The following is a 16105-nucleotide window of genomic DNA, read 5'->3' as shown; positions in this document are numbered from 1 at the left end:
TCTGGTAATCTGAATACAAGTTGTTTGCATATGTAGGATACAAGTGCAAAAATGTATTTAAAGAGTGAATGCTTTATGAATTTTCTTTGAATTCCAAATGCTCAGATTTTGTATGTTATTGTATATCGCTAAGTAGTCATGTATGTGACAAGGTTCATGCATCTTGAGTCTCAATTGGCCACGTCAAATGTCTTGATCGCCTGGTAGCATAATAAAATATACTTAAAAGTTTCAAAATCATAACGTCTGAATAAATGACAACGCCCATAAGTTGCTGAATGAAAGGGGAGCAAAAATGAATTTAAAAATCACAATCCGTAATACAATCGTGACTTTTTGGTGATTGTTTAAATGTTCAAAAATACGCACAGACAAGGTAACATTTTCATGTAATATAACCCCTACACATTTCGTCCGAAAAGACAGGATAGTAATCTCCCTTGATTGATTGTAATCATGCGCACATGTATATACATTCAGTTGTTTTGTGCGTCAAAAGTATACACTGTAACATTAAGAAAACAATAATTGACATGTGTGTGTCGTGTCTTTATGATTTTTGGCATTTGTTTTTCGAGGAAAAAAGTAGTTTAAAAATGTATCGCAATATTCACGTGAAATCTACATGCATGCATTTAATGCAATATTCATATGCAAACTAGCATTACCATAATAGAGGTCTGGTCGACAATATTAAACCACTTTTGATGCTTCTAATATTGCTTATTTCCGCCCGTATCAAAAGCATCACTGAATTTGCGATAAACGACTCTTTAACTAGACAACGTGCAAACTATGAAACGGGGCGGGCGTGAACATTCTTACTGTACGTACCATTTTATTTAAAATGTTGTATTTGTTTTGAATTGAGTGTTGCAAAAAATAGTATAATTATAATTCGTGAGCATTATTTGTGAGATAGTGCTCATACATATAGGCATAACAGGTTTCGTGGAGCATGTATAATATGTACATGTAGGCTCAGTTATTAGGAAGATACGACAACACTTTTTAACATGTAGGACTATGTCTTTTATTCGCTACATAAAATATCCGACCAAAAGTGGTGCCCAAATGCCTACAATAAACCACACTGTTCTGATTGATCTGAAATTGCCAGTTGGTCGGCATAACAGCTTCATCAGGCATGCGCAGATAACCGGAACTCACATACATGTACACACTCGGTGACATATTCTGTAGACAAGGGGCACACGCACTTTCAAAGCCAGTTCATGCATCAATAATCGGAAAAAAGCACACCGCTTGAAGTGTCTGCTCTCTGTTTGTGAAATCGTACGTTTGTGAAAGTTTTGTTTCTGTTGTTGTTGTTTTAGCGTTTTAAAAGATATTTTTTGTATTGATAAATGAACTTTCAAAGTGATATACAAACTCAATGTGGTCTTCTTGAATGGTTTTGATTTAAGTATTTACAAAATATTTGTTCCATGATAAATCCTAAAAAGGTATAGCATTATTTACAAACTGTAGCCAGTTGTACCGAAAAGTAAATGGACTACTGCAGCACTTAAGCGCTCGCTAGATGAGTAACAGCAGGCCTGTCGTCACCATTACAGTGAAAAATTCCGTCACTCTCAAAGGTCCTGCGCCATTGCCAGAATCTGAAGATTATTTAAAAAAGAAAGCTCATTTATACAGTATGTAACCTATGCATTTATTTTTCGGGTTTTGATCATAACTTATTTGTTGAATATTTTTTTTTAGTATTCGGTATGTTGTATGTAATTGTGAAAACATATGCACAGCACGTTACACGCACTTATTTTACAGGAGCTTTTACCAACAGTGTGTTTATCAACTTAAAAAATTGCTGTCCCAAAATGAGAAAACCACCGTTAGGTATTAAATGAATACTAAGCGGGAAATAACTCATCCGCATAAGAATGTGTTTGATTTAAGAGGAGTCGTGGGAATAAACATAAACCGTGCATAGAACACGAATGGATTTGGAGGCTAAGTATATTTGGTTAAAGTGGCATTTGAAGGATATTACTTATCGATTGATTATCAAGTTGGTATGAATTTCACTATAAGACTCTCAGCATAATTATTAAGATATGAAATCAGAAATATTTAATTTCATATGGGACGGTAAACCTGATAAATTTAAGCGAACTCAATAAATACAACCAGTAGAATATGGAGGTATCAGACTAACGGATATAGATTCATTCCTGAATGCAATCAAATGCAGTTGGGTTAAAAGATATTGAGTTAATACCAATACGAGTAAATGGACATTATTTTACTAGAAAATTCTTAAAACATATGGTGACTCCTTACTTTTTGAATGTAATATCGACAATAATATCTTAGATGTAATTTCATCCAAAAACACATTTCTATCAAATATTCTATCGGCATGGTGGAAAGTTACTCATAACTTAGAAACCAAAATTAACAGTAAAATCATTCTATGGAACAATAAAGCCATAACTACTAACCAAAAAACTTTTTTCTATAAACATTGGTTCGAACGAAACATTAAATATGTAGATCAGTTGTACGACTACAGGATAAACGACTTCTATTATTTTGATAACTTATGCTACATATTCGGAATATGTACAAGTAATGTCCTGATGTACTTCACATTGATCAAAAATATACCCATACATATTAAAGCTATAACCAATACAAATAACACACCATGTACTAAAGACATTCGTAGAAAACATTATTGCAAAACAAAACAAAACGAACAAAATATTTTACACACTTCAAATTAAAAACCCTGCCGAAATCTCTAAAGCTCAAACTAAATGGCAAAACCTTCTCGGAGAAACAATTATAATTGGAAACAAATATTTGTAATGCCATATAAATCAACTGAGAAACTTTGAATATAAATACATCCAGAGAATCATAGCTACAAATAAACATCTTTTTAAGTGCAACCTATCCAACACAAATCTATGTGATATGTTAAGTGAACATAGTGAAACAATAGAACAGCTTTTCTGGGAGTGTAAACATTTTCAATCTCTATGGCATCAATTGACAACCTTTCTAGAGAAACAACAATTAAAGTTTAAACTATCTCTCTGAGACATCAGTTTAGGGTTAAATACCTTCAAAATACAAGAGGTTAATAACGCTGTGAATTACATAATTGTATCACATGCTTTTTTTTTATTACACATGTGTAATACAACATTTTAAAGCATTTTCATTGGCTTAGTTTTCGTTTTTTGACCAATCGCATTTTGTGATTTTGATGAAATGACGTTGCAACGTCAAATGACGTCACGAAATGTAAACAACATTCGGGATGTATCATTATGTTTGCGTAAATATTTATTTAATTTGCTCATTTAAAAGTATGTGATAAAAAAGATCTGACACTCGTTGTCATATCATATCATATTTTATTAAACTCGTCCAGGAAATTCGTTAATAAGCTCGCCAAAGGGTCGCTTACTAACAAAATTACTGAAATCGTTTAATAAAGTATGGTATGATATGACAACTCGTGCCAGATCCTTTATATATTAATGAAATATTTTATATTCAGCATGAAATACAGAAAACAAAAACCAACAATGAACTGTTTCATCAATTATTTAAAATTGAAGATTCGAATTGAAAAAGGAATTGCCCTAAACAATGATACTCTTCATATATTTAAACAAAAATGGAAACACGTTAAACTTTCATAAACAAGTCCAGTATGCTTTGTACCCACTTTATGCAACTCATCCTTATTCATAACTATTCTGTTTTTCTTTGCAACCAACCAAAAGAAAAAAACAACATATTAATCTTGTTTAAATCAAAAGGAAACCACAAAAACAAAAAAGTATATATTAGCATATCTTGTATAACATGTTTGAACATTATTGCTGCTACATGGTATCACTTTGTTTTATAATCATACACATGTATACATTGTATGTCTTTTATTGAATGAAAAATATTATTTTTATTAATATTACAAATTTTTAAGTGAGGTGAGATACTGTTCTCGGACTGAGTAAAATCAAGTTGAACATTGTAGAGTATCGGTAAATGACATTGAACTTCGCAACTTTTTGGGACCTTGTGTTTGAAAATGTGGACAACCTTTTCATTTTGCATTAACTAACATTATCATTATTTTGTTACTGCTTAATTAATAATAAGCGGGAACAAGCATTTTTTATATACGTCTATATTTCGGAAATGTATGCTGTCGATATGTCAATTTAATACTACACGCGTTGTGCAGTAAGTGTTTATCATACCTTTGTTGCACTTTCCATTATCTGCAGTATAGCCATCATTACACGCGCATACTAGTGTTTTGTTGGTGTGTTGGCCTGATACACAACTTGCGTTTGAAAAACACTCCTGTTGGCCAGTGCTGCGTTTTCTTCGTTTTCCAATGGCAGACGTTGCTAAAGCACGGTACAAGAACAAATATTTATGAAATATGAATATGAAAATTCATCAAGTTGTATTTAAGTTGAGCATCGCATTATAACGAAATAGAAACGTGACTTTAGCACTTAACATGCCACGCTTTAAACTCCGTCCGAATGAGTACACAATATCTAGCACTTAGGTTGTTCTTCATTTATGTATTGCTAGTATTTACTATTATTATTATTATTTGGAAAACACATACAACTTTTTCAACATTAACATTAGTAGAATGCAATAAATACGAAAGTCAAAGTAATCGATACCAATTCCGCTAGATTATTCCTTTAAAATGAACGTCTTGACAATTAAGAAGACAATTTCGAATATTATTCTTTTTGAGATTATCGTTCTTGGTGGCGGTGGTATTTCTGTCGTGTTGCTACATTGTGCGATGTAATTTGCAAAGTACGTAAACCAATATATTTTTAACTTCGTTTTAATGTTTTAATGACCGAATTTAAGGTATATTACGTATACTCTGACACGCGTATAACTCCGTCCAAATGTTCAAATAAAATTAAGCACTTAGATGTTTTCTTAATTTATTTAGTATTTATTCATTATTATATATATTAGGAAAATACTCAAAAATCTTTTATCAAAAATTATTCCAATGCAGCATCAGTAGAATTAATTAAATACAAATGTCAAAACCATCGATTCCCGTGGATAATTTCTTAAACATTGAAAAGACATTTTCGGACGTTATTCTTTATTTGGTTATCTTTTCTTTCAGGTCCATGTAATGCAACGGTAAATTGTGCAGATAATACCACAGTTTGTGAAACTGATTTCTGTCATATACGTCAGTCTTTATTAATTATACGGAAGTATTTATTCAGTTTAATTTTACATATAAAACAAAGGACCTCGAAAATTACATTTGTTATAGAACACGTATTTGTAATGAATGCTAAGCAGTAAAATAAACTAATATATTTAAACACACGCATCGGTTTTCTCTTATTTAAAGATCATTGTCTTGTCTTACTCATTAAATAAAGTTGGTGACATTTAAATTTATGTTTATGTATGAATTGTTTTGTACCAATGTTAAGAGGCCGGTCAAATATGCACAGAAGAAACTACAACAACCGTCGCAATAACTTTAACAACACCTGCCCAAACAATCACAACCACTAGACCAACCCAGCCAGGTGCAACTTCCCAATCATCGAATACTACTGCGGCACCAACAACAACTACGACAACAACAACTACTACAGCAACAACAACTTCTACGACACCTACAACTACTCGTAAGTGTACCACTTGTCCTCCTAATATCGGTGGTAAAGTATGACAAAATATGATAATTATTTTGCGCTACGACGTTTTTGATACTTTGTTTAAACTTACAAATGTTTATAATAATCATAAAAGTATGTGAATTTTAAGTGCGAATTATTGCCCGTTTGGCTTAAATTCCTTACCATTTAGAATATATATATAGGCAAGCGAAAAAAGCGCAGTAATGGCCTACAGCAGTGTGTTTCAAACGCAAGCTGTGTATCAGGCAAACAAGCCACACTGGTCTGCGCTTATAATGATGGCTATACTGCAGATAATGGAAAGTGCAACAAAGGTACAATAAAAACTAACATCACAACGCGTGTAGTATTAAATGGACATATCGACAGTATATTTCTCCGATATATAGTCATACATTAAAAAATGCATGTTCCCACTTTTGACTCACATATTTTTAATATTGCGGCAATAATGTAATGATAATTGTTAATGTTAAATGGAAACGGTGTCCAAATTATTGTCCAAAACAAGTTTCGGTGGAGACTCGAACTAGCGCCCACAAAATCTGCGAAATTCAATTTCATTCATAATGACTTTACCATGTTTAACTATATATTTCTCAGAGCCAGAGAACAGTGTCTCAAGTGCAATTTTGTATATTTATAAACATATAATTCTAGTGAAAGTCTCATTTGGAAAATCATACAAACTTGATAATCAATCAATTCGTATTATCCTATGAACGCCACTTTAACAAAATTGGCTAAGCCCCCAAATCCATTCGGTTTATATGCACGTTTTATTTTTATTCCAACGACCACTTTTTAATCAAACACATTCACAAGCGGATGTTGTATTTCCCGCTTACTAATTATCTCTTTACTTTACACTTGAGTGAACATGTTGGGACTGCATTTTTCAATGTGATTAACAAACTGCTTCTATAAGTACCTATTAAATAAGTGTGTTTAACGTTATGTGCATATGTTTCACAATTATATAGAATATATCGTTTACATATTATCCTTACAAATAAGTTGTGCTCAAAACCCGAAACATCAATTGCTAATGCATTCAAATAAGTTATATAATATTTAAATGAGTCTACTCTTTTAAAATAATCTTCAGATCCTGACAACGGCGCAGGACATTTGAGAATGACGAAATTCTTCATTGTCATGGTGACGACAGTGCTGCTGTTACTCATCTAGAAAACCCTTCAGTGCTGCAGTGGTCAATTGACTTGTCGGACGATTGTCTGCCGTTTGTAAATAACTCTATATCTTTAGGATTTGTCGTGGAAAAAAAATATTTGTAAAAAATTAAATCTAAACCAGTCGTGTACTGTAGACCGCATTTAGTTTGTATCTGCATATCACTTTCAAAGATCATTTATCAATACACAAAATATATTTTTCAAACGCTAAAACAACTACAACAGATACAAAATTTCACAATCTAACGATTTCACATACAGAGAGCAGACATTTCAAGCGGTGAGCTTTGTATATAACTGATGCATGATCTGACTTTGAAAGTGCGTGTGCCATGTGTCTACAGAATATGTCATAGGGAGTGTACATGTATGGGAGTTCCGGTTACTTGCGCATGCCTGATGAAGCCGTTGTGCCGACCTACTGGCAAAGCTAGATCAACCAGAACAGTGTGGTTTTTTGTAGGCACTTGAGCGCCACTTATAGCCGGTTTCTTAATTAATATTAACGAATAAAAGAGATAAACCTACATACCAAACCGTGTTGTCATATCCACCTTTTAACCGAGCCTTCGTATTATACATGTTCCTCGAACCCAGTTAAACCTCTACAAATAAGTACTGACTATCAAAATACAATTTATACAACCGATGCTCGTATACAACTTTTTTTCTAACATTCAAAGTTTAAAGATACATTCGCATTCGGTTGCAGTCTTAATTTTCTAAGTATTAACGCATTGTGGTTTTGTTACAGTTTACGAATAAATTCAGCTAATGCAATATTATAGTCTCTAAAACAAATCATCTTAATTTACTCTAAGATATATTTAAATAAAATACATTGGTTATGATATTCTTTTGTTCAACCTGAGTTCAGTGAGAACGTTGATGTTCACACAGAAATCACTGACATGTTTTTTAAATTAGAAACTGCCGTGCGAAACTCGCGCAAATGAGATTTACTCTCAACCATGCAGTAGCTTGAAAACATGTTGAAAACTGTTCATTTTGATTAATGCTGAATTCCATATTGTCTGCTTATACACCGTCGCAAAAAAGTCACGGTTGTATTGCGGATTGTGATAAATTCATGTTTGCTCCCCTTTCATTCAGCAACTAATGGGCGATGGCATTTATTCAGACGCTATGTTTATCTTTATGAAACGTATAAGAAGATTTTAATTTGCTTCTAGGCATTTTACGTTACCAAATATGACTCCAGGGGCATAAACCTAATCACATACATGATTACTTAGCAAAGTAATATCAAAGCGCTGAAGGCACTGATGTTGTTCGCTTTTGCATAATCTAAGACGCAACTCATTTTTGAAAAGTATGCTATAGCTTTTTAAAACGCAAGTTTGAAAAGAACACAACCCATTCAAATTTATAAAGAGTGTGTCTTAACGCACAGGTCAAGATGTGTGTGCACTGTTTATCCTCATGGATAATTTAGACAAAATAACAACAACATGTCTCTTTTTTTAAAGTTCTGAAAGCATTAAAAATATGATGAAAATGGTATAATGAGAATCAGTTAATATAAAATAAAATTTGCAATCACCATCATATTAAATGAATATTGATAGAATATCGAATACCTATCACACGCAGAATATAATTTCATGTTGGAAATTCCTTTTACAAAACGTTTTTGACACCATATACAATTCAAAATATACAATAAGATAATTGATGAAAATAAATAAAAAAATAAGTCTGCGAGCAATAGTTTTCGTCTCACGAAGTAGGTAGTCATAGAGACAGAACTGTTTACCCTTACTTTGTTGTTGATGCATTACGTGTTACCCTAGTAGTTCACACGTTGTCAACCAGTATCTTACCTTTACACTGGTCAAGAACACTCGAGTGCTTTTTCGGCGTAGCTGTTTTACCCAGATTTTTACCTTAAATGACTTCTACATAACGCCAGCAGGCACGAATGAATACATTCGAATATTTTACAGGCCGATTCGAGAGAAATCCACTGAAATTCGGCTGCATCACTGTGTCTGTGGGCAACGTAAAGGATGTAACACTGTTCAATGTATGGAATTCCGCAATACTCTCTGCATGTTCAAACGACTTATAGACACAAATTGTGGCCCAGTTACAATAACGCGTTAAATTCCATCTCGCAGAATTTCAGGGTCTGTACTCGGTCACTAAATCGTCTGGGGAAGACATAATTTGACTTTCGATAAACACAGTTTTGCTTTCAAGATGAGAAAGAATTCAAAAAAGTATCGTGCCACGTTTAGAGAACACCGTTGAATTATCGAACCACAAATGTTTGCCGTACTCGGTCAGCACGTCTGGAAATCGTTCCTGAACGCCTAAATAGGCTACCCTTATTTGCCACTTTGCTGTGTTTGCTTTTTTGAATTCAATGTTATATCAAAATGCTTTGCGCTAAAATATGCTAGTTACAATTACCAATGAGATTTAAAAAGACCCGCGTCATGCGAAAATGGGTCTATAAGCGCTCATCATAGCTATAGCCCACCAGCCTGCTCATCTCTCAGACTGATCAGGAGATACATAACGAGACACCTTGAGTGATTTTATAACGGACAGCATCGCCTCTGACCAGACTACGCAAATGCTCAGGCTGGGCTTGAGCTACGCTTGCCGAAACGCCATAAGACCCATGTACGCATGACGCGGCTAGGAATGTGTGATTTCAATGTTTCTAAAGAAAACTATGAGCTAAATATTAACATACGATGTATTTCGCTGGTGGAAAAATAAACTCATAATAAGCCATATAATGTGAACTCCCGTAGTATAATTTGTATCTACACACACTAATGTGTGATTTGGACTACAATAACATACATTTCATGCGGTGAATATGTGACTTACAAGTGAAAAAACACACTCAATAGATAAACGTTTGTTTTTAATCTAATAACATGTATTTAGAAACGTAAATATCAAACTGTTTTTCAAAGTCAGCATTTTTGCAACTGATGTTCACCGTTTTTATAAATCGAGAATTGTAAATATAAACAAGCTTAACCTTATACTATTGCGTTGTTATCACCCGTGCAATTGAGAATACATGAGATATCGCCGCTACCTGTTGAGGACAAAATAACGTTTCCCCAGACATCAAATTTAACCCCGCTATAGTAGCAAGCACTATCAACAAAGTTACGCAATAGACGCGTGATAGTATATTGAACTCTTTGATCAGCAGTAGTTTTATTATCCTGCATATAATAATAGCCTCAGATCATGAATGACCTGTGCTGAGAAAAAAAAATACACGTGATTAAGACGCAGCAGATAGTGGACTATTTTAATCAATACATAAATAATCTCTTCCGCCACGCGTATATTTCTAACATTGACTATCCTATATACGCTCTATTAAAAAATTTAACACGATATTCACATTATGTTTCCATTTGTAATTGAACAAAGTTGAAGAACTCAAACCTCTGGCATAATTTATACAACTCTTTCTCGGTGTGGATGCGGAAAATGCGGCAGTTATCAGGTTTATCGTACTTGGGAAAAACTTGCTTGAAAAGCATGGCACCAGCCTTCGTTGTTCGAAAGCGATCAACTAATACCCAAAATATCTGAGCATTTGGATTTCATAGATAATGTTTAAAAGCGTTCACTCTTTAAATACATTTTTGTACACGAATCCTGCATATACAAACAACGTTGAAAGAAGTTTACCAGAGTATCATTTCTTTTAAATGTTACCAGCGGTTCATGAACAGTTGTTATAGTTTCCTAAAAATAAGAAGTCATCATTGAACATTTACGCGCGCCATAAGACGACAAATATCATACATGTCAAACAAGTATATTTGTTTTATGTTTTCTCTGAGGGTTTTTCGTTAAAGTCACGATACTATGAGGAGGGCCGATCCTATGACAACAAGGGATATATACATACATTTGTTTCGAGTTAACATTTCTTTAATTGTTGGAATTATATATAAGTACAATCGGGGCGCACTTGTCGGTTATTAAATCAGAACTGCATTCACATAAAATGGTATTCATATCTCGACTATTCAAAGATTACGTCGACTTTTCTTTTCACACGCGTTTACTAGTACGTGCTATCTCCCTGTGTTACCCACAATAATATCACACGTATATCGGCAGTCGAAAGAAAAACAAACACAAGTTTCATTCGACTTAAGGTGAAATATATATTTTAATAAGTTATTTTTCTTGTGTCCGATAAGCAATATACTTGATGCAATATCAACAAATGTTTGAATTAAATTTAGCGAGTTTTTGAAGATGTTAATAAAGAATGACAGGACTTTCTCGGACTCCATGATATACAATATGCTGTAAGTGTCGATCAGATTGTAAATAGCGTTTTCATGCTATTAAAATGAAGAAAAGATTCTGTGTATGCTCATCAATGCAAGTCTATTACAACAACATTTTTACCAGAAGGGAACGGGAGAGAATGACTGTCATATTGAGTAAAGTTGCAAAAGATGTCATTATGTGAAAATTTGACGACTAATGTATAAAATGTATGTTTTTAACTATCTTATATATCTACCGATTCGCCATTCGAGGTGTGTATTTTTGGCTCTTATGCACATTTATGTGTCCACATAGGCGGTTACATTATTTTAAAGTGTGTACGTGTCGATGAAAATAATAGATTCAAATAAATTGTTAGTTCAGTAATAAGTTAATGAGAGATTTCATTTTAAGACGAACAGTTATCTTTGCTGAAAAGAGATGTCGCAACGTTTACGGATGTTTCGAGACTCCTCAAATGAGCGGTGCCATTAAGGTCGAGTTTCGTTTTACATTGGAGACATGGAGAAGATTTTTTTTCATTTATATACAGACAGCCATGTCAAATACGAACAAACGTTCTTAATTTAGTCTTTGTTTAATTATTTATATGGAATGTATTGTTAATATTAAAGAGGTTACTAAAGAATATTTAATTGATGATGATGTTGATGATTTCACACTATTGATATAATAGCGAATAATAAAAATACTCATTACTATGAGTAAACACGTTTAATCTCGGACGTTTATGGTTCGCATTAACAAAATAATTGGCGAAATTATAAATTTGTTTAAACATATTAATCGGCATGTGACTCTAATGCACCTGGCTATTTCAGCGCGGAAATATACTTGTTTTACATATTTAATATTTGTGGACTTATGGCGCGCGTAACTGTTCAATGATGACTTCTAATTTTGAGGAAACTTTATAACAACTGTTCATAAGCCGCTGGTAAACATTAAAAGAAATGATACTCTGGTAAAATTCTTTCAAAGTTGTTTGCATATGTAGGATTCGTGTAAAAAATGTATTTAAAGAGTGAACGCTTTAAAACATTATCTATTAAATCCAAATGCTCAGATATTTTGGTTATTAGTTGTTCGCTTGCGAACAACTAAGGGTAGTACCACGCGTTTCAAGCCAGTTTTTCTTAACAACGATAAACCTGATAACTGCCGCATTTTCCGCATCCACGCCGAGAAAGAGTTGTATAATTTATGCCAGAGGTTCAAGTTCTTCAACTTTGTTCATTTACGAATGGAAACATAATGTGAATATCGCGTTAAATGGAATATTTTTTAATAGAGCGTATATAAAAAAGAATCAATACACAATGTTAGAAATATACGTGTCGCGGAAGAGATCATTTATGAATGATTAAAATAGTCCACTATCTGCGGGGTTAAATTTGATGTCTGGGGAAACGTTCTTTTGTTCTCAACAGGTAGCGGCGATATCTCATGTATTTTCAATTGCACGGGTGATAACAACGCAATAGTATAAGGTTAAGCTTGTTTATATTTACGATTCTCGATTTATAAAAGGGTGAACATAAGTTACGAAAATGCTGACTTTGTAATAAAGTTTGATATTTACGTATCTAAATGCATGTTATTAAATTGAAAACAAAAGTTATCTTATTGTATATTATGAATTATATATGGTGTCAAAAAAGTTTTGCAAAGGGAATGTTCAACATGAAATTATATTCTTCGTGTGATAGGTATTCGATATTCCAGCAATATTCATTTAATATGATGGTGATTGCAAATTTTATTTTATATTAACTGATTCTCATTATACCATGTTCATCATATTTTAAATGATTTTAGAACGTCAAAAAAGAAACATGCTGTTGTAAATTTGTCTAAGTTTCTAAGTTATCTATGAGGATAAATAGTGCACACACATTTTGACCTGTGCGTTAAGACATACTTTTTATAAATTTGAATGGGTTGTGTTCATTTCAAATTTGCGTTTTAAAAAGCTAAAGCATAATTTTGAAAAATGAGTTTCGTCTTAGATTATGCAATAGCGAACAACATCAGTGCCTTAGCGCTTTGATATTACTTCGCTAAGTAGTCATGTATGTGATAAGGTTCGTGCCCATGGAGTCATATTTGGTAACGTCAAATGTCTCGCCTAGTAGCAACTTAAAATCTTCCTATACGTTTCAAAAAGATAAACATACCGTCTGAATAAATGCCATCGCCAATTAGTTGCTGAATGAAAGGGGAGCAAGCATGAATTAAAAAACCACAAACCGTGTCTTTTTTTGCGATTTAAATGTTCAAATATACGCATAGACAAGGATCGTAACAGTTTCATGTAATATATCTCCTACACATTTCGTCCGAGACTATTGGATAGCAATCTCCCTTGATTGAATGTAATTATTCTCAAATTTATATACTAAGGTTACGTTCCTTTATGCGTAAATTTTATTACTGTAACATAAAATTTTTACAAATTAATAATTGGCAAGTGCGTGTCGTGCCGTTGTGGATTTTTGCAATTTGTTTTTCTAGGAAAACCGTAATTTAGACATTAAATGGAATATTTCCGTGCTATCTACATGCATGCATTGACTGCAATATCCATATGCAAACTTGCATTACCATACTATTGGTCTGGTCGACAATATTTAACTACTTTTAATGCTGGTCATATTGTACATTTGTGCCCGTATCAAAAGCATAACTAAATTCGCGTTAAACGTCTCTCTAATTTGACAACGTGCAAACTATGGCACATATTCTAACCATACGTACCATTTTATTTACAATATAAATTTTGAAAGTATTTGATCGTTCGAGACCTGCAATGTCAAGCATTTTCAAATACGTGAAGAAAATAAAGATGGTAAATATCAGAATACACGAATTTCCAAACGTTTTTGAAAGTTTGCTTTAAATAGGATTATGATGTTACTTGACCTCGGTCTTCCGAAAATTACGTCTGTAATCGAATGCGCATTTATAAATATACTTTAAGTGTATAAAACAGGTTGTATAAAATATGTTGTATTTATTATTTTGTCATATTCAGTGCTAATTTCTATTGTCGTTACGGGGTTCAATGTATATGTAAAATAATAAGGCTTGGATAAGAGATATTAACGAGAACACTATTTGTTTTAAGAGTATTTTTTTCTCATAATACAAAACCGGCCAAAAGTTTCGCACATGCGCCTACAAGAGACGCTCCGGTTGACCTGACATAACCAGTTGGTCAGCACCACGGCTTCATCAGGCATGCGCAGACAACCGAAGCTCCCATTCATGTACACTCTCGGTGACATATTCTGTAGACACAGGGCATACGCACTTTCAAAGCCAGATCAAGTTTCAATAGTATGCACTTCCCAATGGCTCGAATTATCTGATATATGTACACACCCCAAGGCTTGAATTGTCTGATGTGTGTTTAAGAAATCATTGTTTAGAAAATTAGTTGGCAAAAGTTTTTTTCTATCGTTGTTACCCTTTAAAATGTCATTTTATGTCCGTTGTCACAACTTGTGTAATTAAAATTTATTTGTAAAAAACATAAAAAGTTGTGAAGTGTATTAAGGTAAACATCTAGATATATTTTGAATATGCCAGTGGATGCCGACGAGAAAATTGACCGCTGATGCACTCGTAGATGTTCGCTAGATGCGATACAGCATTACTGATGTCAACATTATAACCGAATGTATCGCCCCTCTAAAATTGTCTGCGCCATTTCCTGAAACGAATTGATTTAAACGAATAATTCACAGAATTTTAGCATAATATATTATGAATAAATTCACAAATTTAAGAGTGTTTTTGTAAAATTAACTCGCTTCACCTTTAAAAGCAGATGCAGAGTTGGTAATCAAGTGATAGTCAAGATGTCGACGTCCGTGCCGAGATAGGTATTTTTCGCCGTTTTACTCTCTTTATTACTTTTACATGATTTTTATATGACGCTAACATTTCAGCCATATCAGTTAGAAAGTGATGAAAGAGGAGCAAAAATGAATATGAAAACCACAATCCGCAATACAACTGTGTCTTTTTTACGATTGGTTAAATGTTCAAATACACGCATATACAAAGGAAGTAACAGGCTCATGGAATGCAACTACTAGACATTTCGTCCGAAAAGATTGGGTAGTAATCTCCCTTGATTGTTTGTAAATTATTAGCAAACGCATATGCTTAGATTAATTTGCAATGTGCGTAAAAAGTATATACTGTAACATAAACAAAGCAATAACTTACATGTGCGTGTGTCGTGTCATTGTGGATTTTGGAGATATGTTTTTCGAGGAAAACCGTAGTTTAAAAATTTAGCGCAATAATCACGTGAAATCTACATGCATTCATTGAATGGACCTTATCATTAGAAACAAGTAGACTTTGAGGTACTGCAGGAAATCAACATAGCATTACCACACTAGTGGTCTTGTCGACAATATGAAGCCGCGTTTTATGCTTGTAATATTGTATATTTGTGTCCGTATCAAAATATCACTACATTCGCGTTAAACGTCTCTCTTCGTGGACAACGTGCAAACTATGACACGGGGCGGGCGTTAGCAGTGAACATGATAATCGAAAGCATATTTTAACTGTACGTACCACTTCATTTAAGATATACATTTTGGTATACGATTTATTTAGGAATACATTGCTGTTGCCAGTGTGAATAATTCCTACACAACACATGGTACTTTATATCATCGTCCTATCGCTGTTCTGTGTAACTCAACCGTGTGTTCTCTATCAAGTTGTATATAGACACAGCCTGTACAAACAGTCAATTTTCCCATTCAATCGTGTTTAATTGTTTAAATAGTTGGTGGATACTAGTTTATGTCATGCTTACAAATTGACACAATAATCATATTTCGCCCATGCGAGAGTTTTAATGTAAAATCATACAAC

General features: G+C 33.4%; 1 protein-coding gene and 1 long non-coding RNA gene across 3 annotated transcripts in view; one reads left to right on the top strand and one right to left on the bottom strand.

Moving 5' to 3' along the window:
• Positions 1–1008: 1008 nt before the first annotated feature.
• Positions 1009–16105, bottom strand: part of LOC127881615 (uncharacterized) — a 136491-nt gene continuing 121394 nt past the window's right edge. For both annotated transcript variants that reach the window (XM_052429656.1, XM_052429660.1), the window contains one exon: positions 1009–1622. The gene's annotated coding sequence lies outside the window, so the exon portion shown is untranslated. The remainder of the gene's footprint in view (positions 1623–16105) is intronic.
• On the top strand, positions 4757–7025 carry LOC127881703 (uncharacterized). The gene is made up of 5 exons (XR_008050196.1): positions 4757–4830; positions 5162–5230; positions 5484–5684; positions 5879–6010; positions 6805–7025. It is a non-coding gene; the product is annotated as an uncharacterized LOC127881703 (long non-coding RNA).

Source organism: Dreissena polymorpha, chromosome 5 (genome assembly GCF_020536995.1).
Source record: "Dreissena polymorpha isolate Duluth1 chromosome 5, UMN_Dpol_1.0, whole genome shotgun sequence".
NCBI lineage: Eukaryota > Metazoa > Mollusca > Bivalvia > Myida > Dreissenidae > Dreissena > Dreissena polymorpha.
Note: the sequence above shows the minus strand (reverse complement) of the source record. Positions and strands in the feature narration are given on the sequence as shown.